General features: G+C 43.5%; 1 long non-coding RNA gene across 1 annotated transcript; it reads right to left on the bottom strand.

Moving 5' to 3' along the window:
* Positions 1-621: 621 nt before the first annotated feature.
* On the bottom strand, positions 622-6,480 carry LOC121459233. The gene is made up of 2 exons (XR_005975946.1): positions 6,439-6,480; positions 622-1,821 (listed from the first exon to the last, which is right to left on the bottom strand). It is a non-coding gene; the product is annotated as an uncharacterized LOC121459233 (long non-coding RNA).
* Between the last annotated feature and the right edge of the window lie 470 nt (positions 6,481-6,950).

The following is a 6,950-nucleotide window of genomic DNA, read 5'->3' as shown; positions in this document are numbered from 1 at the left end:
CTGTCCTGAATTTTCTAATTTGATACGTGGAGACAAAACCTTCTTACAAAGACCCATGAGATCAGAGTACAGTGTGTTAGTTAAATCTGATATAATTTGAAACAACATGGTCCTAATAAGATGGTCAATAAAAATTACATTCTTTCTATTTTTAGCACCATGAGGACATTTTTAAACAGTTTTTAGCATGTGTGCATATGTGCACGCATGCATGCGTGTGTATGTATGTTGCACATGCCATAGTATGCTTGTGATCAGAGGACAGCTTCTGGAAGTAATTTCTCTCCTTCTACAGTGTGGGTCCTAAAGTTCAAACGCAGGTCCTTCAGGCTTGCCAGCAAATTACCAGCTAAACCAGCTGACTAGCCTCTACAAATAATTTTTAATTGAACCCATATTTTAATTATTCACTCTTCCAGAACCTCCCGAAGGTATTCCTCACTGACCATTTTTAAGCTAGAGTAATAAAGGGTGTAGAAGTGGAATCTTTACACAAATTAAGTGACCCGTCCTGCAGGCCAGGTTATTCGTGGGCCTCGAGTTCGGGATCACCTGGGTAGGAAGGGAGGGAAAGAGAAAGAGAACCAAGCGCGAGCAAAGAATGACAGAGTCAATCTGAAATGCGTCAAGGTTCCGTTTATTGCAAGCAGTGATTTATTCTTATAGGGCAGTTTTGGCAGGGAGGGGTAAGGTTGGAGGGGAAGGAAAACTATAATGCTCGAGGCCAAAGGGGAAGTAGTAATTTTTCATAAAATACCCTAACCACAAGACGCTTCCAGCTAAATTTGTGCTATCAGTAATGTCTCTGGACCACGGGACGTGTCAAAAGACAACAGCTATATGTGTAATGTCTCATCAAAAGGTCTGTGGTCAATTCTGTCCCAAGACCTATTGCTGATTGTGCAATAGGCTGTTCTGCAGTAATCTATTTTTGCAGAGGGAATGGGGAAGAGTGATCAGTACTTTGGATCAGGGGGCTTCTTGGTCCCCAACATCTCCCCCTCTCTATATAAATAAATGAGCCAACTGGAATTTGGGATCTGGGTGCCACTCTAATAATTGCAAGACCAAAGACTCTGAAGCTGGAGCAGACACAAAATTGATCCGAGCCTAAGCTGGTGCAATGGGAGCTAGCCCTCAGCGTGCAAGGCCTCGGCAGTGGGTGTTCTGTAACTCTATGGCTGTTGTCAAGGTCAGAGCCATGGGAGAGACAGCCTGGTAGAAGACTGATGCTAGACCTTTACCCGTCCTGGGGACATCCTCCCCATTAAAATGCCCTGTCTGAGGTGGGCCTAGGCTTAAACAATTCTTCCGTCACTGACTTTCCAGTCTTCTTCCTCATGGGACATTTAGAGTCAAAGCACCATGGGGACAGATCTAATAAGGCCAAAATTTTGAAACTTAATTTAAAATCTTTTTCCAGAATTTCCACCCTGGGCCTGGGCTTGGGGTAAATCTAAGTGGGGAGTGGGAAAAGGGTTGAGGGGGAGAAGGAGAAGTCTCCGGCAGCCGATCAGCAACTGCAGCCTGCTGATCAACCATCAAAGATCTCTTCTGTTCTCCAAGCTCGATCATTGCATCTTCTTTACTGGCAATTTCTCTATTGGCCGCTTCTTCATCAACAGCTAAGCGATAATAATGAACTTCAGCAGGTTTCAGTGCAGAATCTATTTGAGACACGTACATTCCTGGCCTGGCTTGTAACAGCGAAGGCAAAAACAGCAGAAAGGACAATTAAAATCATCAAGGTTACTGCGAGGGCTCCATAAAGCGGTTCAATATTTTTGGCAAAGATATCTTGCATTCTAAAGCGTTGCGTTTCTGTAATATAAACAGAAAAATGTTTCCTCAGGGGGTACATCCCTGGGCCTGCTTGGTATCAGAGAAAGGTTTAATCAGCCTAACTGGGAGCCATCTTGCTCCCTTTTCCTTTGTATCATATATGGCAGCGGAACCTTTACCCCAAATTAGCACTGGATCAGGTCCATTCCATATTCCAGTTATAGGGTCTTTCCATAAAACTTTAGCATATCCTTGATGGGTTTTGGGATGCCAGTGTCTGTCTGCTGCCGATTTCCCTTGCTCATCGAGCGTCAGGAAATTTAGAACAAAGAGAGCTTGTGCCAGCACCAATTTTTGATTGCCTTTGTGGGGGAACAACATCTCTTGTGTCTTTAATTTATTAATGGTGTTCTTTAAAGTTTGGTGGGTTCGTTCGACAATACCTTGCCCTTGAGGATTATAAGGGATTCCGGTAACATGTTCGATTCCCAATGCTGTGCAGAACTGTTTAAATTTTGAACTGGTATATCCAGGGCCATTGTCCGTTTTAACAGACATTGGTTGACCTAAGGTAGCCAGAGCTTGCATCATGTGGCCAATTACATCCTTAGTGGCCTCTCCGGTATGTGCAGAAGCAACAATGAACCCGCTGAAGGTATCCACGGTAACATGGATATATCTAAGCTTTCCAAAGGTAGGGAGATGTGTTACATCCATTTGCCAGAGTTGTCCGGGCATAAGGCCTCGTGGATTTACCCCAAAGTGTGGTTCTGGCAAGTAGGGCAAACAATTTTTACAAGATTTGACAATTTCCCGGGCTTGTTCCCTAGTAATAAGGAATTTATGATGCAATGTCTGAGCATTGAGATGATGGAGTCGATGGGCCTTTTGTGCAGCCGCTATTCCTTTTATTTCTGAAAAAAATGTTTGGGGCATTCTGGTGCCTAAATCGGCCAATTCATTTCCTAAGGCCAAGGGGCCTGGAAGACCTGTATGCGCTCGGATGTGTCCAATGTAAAAGGGGTGGTCTCTCTGTCTAATGAGGTTTTGTATTTTATAAAACATATCAAAAGTGGGTGTCTGTGGTTGAATAGTGGGAACCATTTCTAATTTTTTTAACGCTCCAACCACATAATGGCTAACAGAATAAATATTAACAGGACGATGTTCAAATTTCTGCAGTACGGTTAGTGCGGCATATAATTCCACCAATTGTGCAGAGAAAAAGGGGGTGTCGATGGCTGTTGTTACGCCATCAAGAACATATGCAGCTCGGCCATTTTTTGATCCATCAATGAAAACTGTCAATGCATTTGGAATAGGCTCTAATTTTGTGTTTTGAAGAAAAATGAAGGGAGTGTAAGAGAAGAATTGAATCAATTTATCACTAGGCAACTGCGTATCAAAATTTCCTTTATATGAACAAACAAGAACAGCCCATTCGGGATGGTGAAGGGCTAGCCATTCTAGATTAATTTTATCATAAGGTTGTGTAACTTTATCAGGTTCCTTGCCAAAATATTTGGTCGCAGCCCTTAACCCCAACATAATCAATTGACAAACCAAGAGAGGATAAATAGGAAGCACTTTTCGTTTGGCAATGGGAAGATGGACCCAGAGGAGTGGAACGGAGCTTTGCCAGAGTAAGCCAGTCGGGGAAAATTCTGTAGGGAAGATAATTAACTGTAGGGGTTGTTCAGGGCAAAAATATCCTATATGTTGTTTTATAATGGCATCCTCCACCCTTTTAAGGGCTAAGAGTGCTTCTGGGGTAAGTGTCCGCGGGGACAAGGGATCTGTATCACCAGTAAGTATATCTTCAAGGGGACGAATATCACCTTTTGTGAGTTGTAAATAGGGCCGTAACCATTGAATATCGCCCAATAACTTTTGAAAATCATGTAATGTTTTTAAGGAATCTTTTCTAATTTGAAATTTTTGGGTATATAAAAGGTCAGGATAAAGTTCAAAACCCAAAAACAAAAATGGAAACTGCGTTTGAATTTTTTCTGGAGCGATGCAAAATCCTCGCTCTTGCAATGCCTGGACTATCATTAATGCTAATGTATGAGATTCTTTAGAGGTCTTGGTGGCTATTAAAATATCATCCATGTAATGTACAATATATGTTTCAGGAAATTTCAATCGAAAAGGATCTATGGTTTGGGCGACATATTTCTGGCAAAGGGTAGGTGAATTTGCCATCCCCTGGGGTAGGACTCTCCATTGATATCTAGGATTTGGTCCTACTTGATTAGTAGGAATGGAGAAGGCAAATCTCTTGCAATCATCATAATGGAGCGGGATAGAAAAAAAGCAATCTTTAATATCAATAATAACTTTGTTATATCCCCGAGGAATGGCCACAGGTGTAGGCATTCCAGGCTGCATTGCTCCCATAGGGACCATGGTTTTGTTAACCTCTCGGAGATCTTGAAGGAGTCTCCATTTTCCTGATTTCTTTTTAATCACAAATATCGGCGTATTCCAAGGGGAGGTGGATGGTTCGAGATGTCCTTGATCTAACTGTTCCTGCACCAACAGTAAGGCTGCCTGAACTTTCTCTCGAGATAAGGGCCATTGATCTATCCATACTGGGTCGTCAGATTTCCAAGTTATCTTTTCAGCATGAAGTGCAGGAGGAGCAATGGCCCTCAAGAAAAAGAATAAGCAGGGGTAATGTTTTTTGAATCCTTTCCAAGTCCTTGCCTATTCATCTTTTGTATAGGGGTGATGGGTTGTAACATTCCCTGTTCCCCTTTCCCCAGTCCCCTTCCCGGTAGAAATCCTGTTTTTAGCATCATCTTAGTAACAGTCTCATTGGGGCTCATCATAATAACCCCCATCTGGGTAAGTATGTCCCTTCCCCAAAGATTAACGGGTAGGCCTTTCACAACAAAAGGAGTAACTGTGCCTGTATTGCCTTCCTTGTATTTCCATTGTAGAACTTTAGAACTTTGGAGAGTGTTTTGGCTTTGTCCAATGCCCTGAAGGTGTGTGGCTGTAGCCCGTAAGGGCCAATTCTGTGGCCAATGGGTCTTAGACAGGACAGTAGCGTCTGCTCCCGTATCCAGCAGACCAAGGAAGAGTTTTCCATCGAGCCATAATTGCAAAGTGGGTCTAGTTTCTGTTAATTTTTGAACCCGGTATATATTTGAGGATCCTGGTTGAGACTGACCTCGAGTTGGTGCAACTGAAGGATAATCTCCGCAAAGGGGAAGGGGAGGTGCCTGGGCTATACGCTGTCCCTGTGATATCATAAGGGGTCCTCTAGGGGCTGAGACTAAAACTTTTATTTCGCCCTGATAATCATTATCAACCAGGGTAGGTGTTATTGAGAGTCCTTGTAAGGAACTTGATGCTCGCCCTATGATTAGAAAAAACATGCCTGGGGGCGGAGGACCACAAAGCCCAGTATCCAGAATAACAGTTCCTTCCTCCGGAGTTATAATTCGGGTGGTGGAGGAACAGAGGTCCAATCCTGCGCTTCCTGCTGTGGCCCTACAAAGGCTTGGATCGGATGGTGGCTGGTGAACGGGTTGTGGGAACTTGTCTGTCTCTGAGGAATTTGTTGAGAGAAAGGGTTGGGGCCCCTCAGTGGGGCCCCTTGCCCGTTTCCCTGAACCGCAGGGAGGAGCTGTCCATTAACATCATACTTGGAGCGGCATTCCTTGACCCAATGATTTCCTTTCTTACAGCGTGGGCAGAGTCCAGGCAAGGGAGATCTAAACGCGGTTTGTGTTTGTGAGGGGTCTGGGTTATTAGCTCCCTCAGTACAATATTTTGCAAAATGTCCAGGCTTTCCGCATCTATAACAGGATTTTGAAGTAACCTGCCTGGCATTCATGGGATGGAGCGCTGCGCCCATAGCTAGGCTGATGGATTTAGAAAGCTTATGTTCAAAGGAATCAACCTCATTGCAAAGCCTAATCATACCATGAAGGTCTAAGGTTTTCATTTTGCCCCTTAAAGCAGCCTTACAGGCCGAGTTGGCATTCTCAAAAGCAAGCTGCTTTATAATCGGGTCATCAGTGCTATTTTCTCCCAGGATTCTTTCTGCAGCTTCTAAGAGCCTGGCCACAAATTGAGCATAAGGTTCGCTGGTGCCTTGGATAATTTTAGAAAGGGAAGTACCCACTGAAGTGGGGGAAGGAATGGCCCGCCAGGTGGTCAATGCAGCCTGGGTTAGTTGATTGAGCAACCCCACGGGCAGCGCTTGTTGTTTCTTTTCAACCGCATATTTCCCTCGACCTATCAATTTATCTAGAGTCCAAGAGGACGTTGCTGTGTTTTGTTTGTTAACATTAGCTTGAGTTTCAAGTTTTTCTAACAATTCTGCCTTCCAGGTTAAATACTGGCCACGAGATAGCACTGATTGGGCAACTTTGGTCCATTCTATGGGTGTAAGGTTTCCCCCTTGCCCTAAGCCTTCAAGAATAGACAGGGTAAATGGGGCTGCTTGTTGTGTTACGAGCAGCAGGGCTGCGTCCCTGGCACGCGGCCGCCCGCATGGCTAGCTTTACCTGAAATAATTACACGGAAACTGTATTCTTTTAAACACTGCCTGACCCATTAGTTTCAGTTTCATATTGGCTAGCTTTTACATATTGATCTAACCCATTTCTATTAATCTGTGTAGCCCACGAGCTGGCTTACCAGGAATGATCTTAACCTGCGTCTGTCTGGAGTGGGAGAATCATGGCGACTTCCTGAATCAGCTTCTTTCTCCCAGCATTCCCGTTCTGTTTACTCCGCCTACCTAAGGGCTGGCCTATCAAATGGGTCTAGGCAGTTTCTTTATTAATAAGAAATCACTCCCACATCATTTCCCCTTTTTCTGTTTAAACAAAAAAGAAAGGCTTTAACTTTAACATAGTAAAATTACATATAGCAAAACAGTTATCAAACAAGAATTACAGTTACAATATTTATATCTATTTTATCTTTTATCATAACTAAGGAAAACTATAACTATCTATTCATTCTTCAACTCCATCAAAGACTCCAGAAGGATATAATACTACCTAAGTAAACAAGAAATAAGAAAACTCTAGAAATGACAGAGACATCTCGCTGCCTGGACAGTCACCCAAAGTTCTTTTGTACGGTTGGGGCATCCATCTTCAGCCTTCAGGCCCATAGTATCCAGCAGACATTTCCATGAAGCA

This window comes from Microtus oregoni, unplaced genomic scaffold (assembly GCF_018167655.1).
Source record: "Microtus oregoni isolate MIOR12 unplaced genomic scaffold, Mior012 000019F_ref0000042, whole genome shotgun sequence".
Taxonomy (NCBI): Eukaryota; Metazoa; Chordata; class Mammalia; order Rodentia; family Cricetidae; genus Microtus; species Microtus oregoni.
This window is presented reverse-complemented; position numbering and strand designations above follow the sequence as displayed.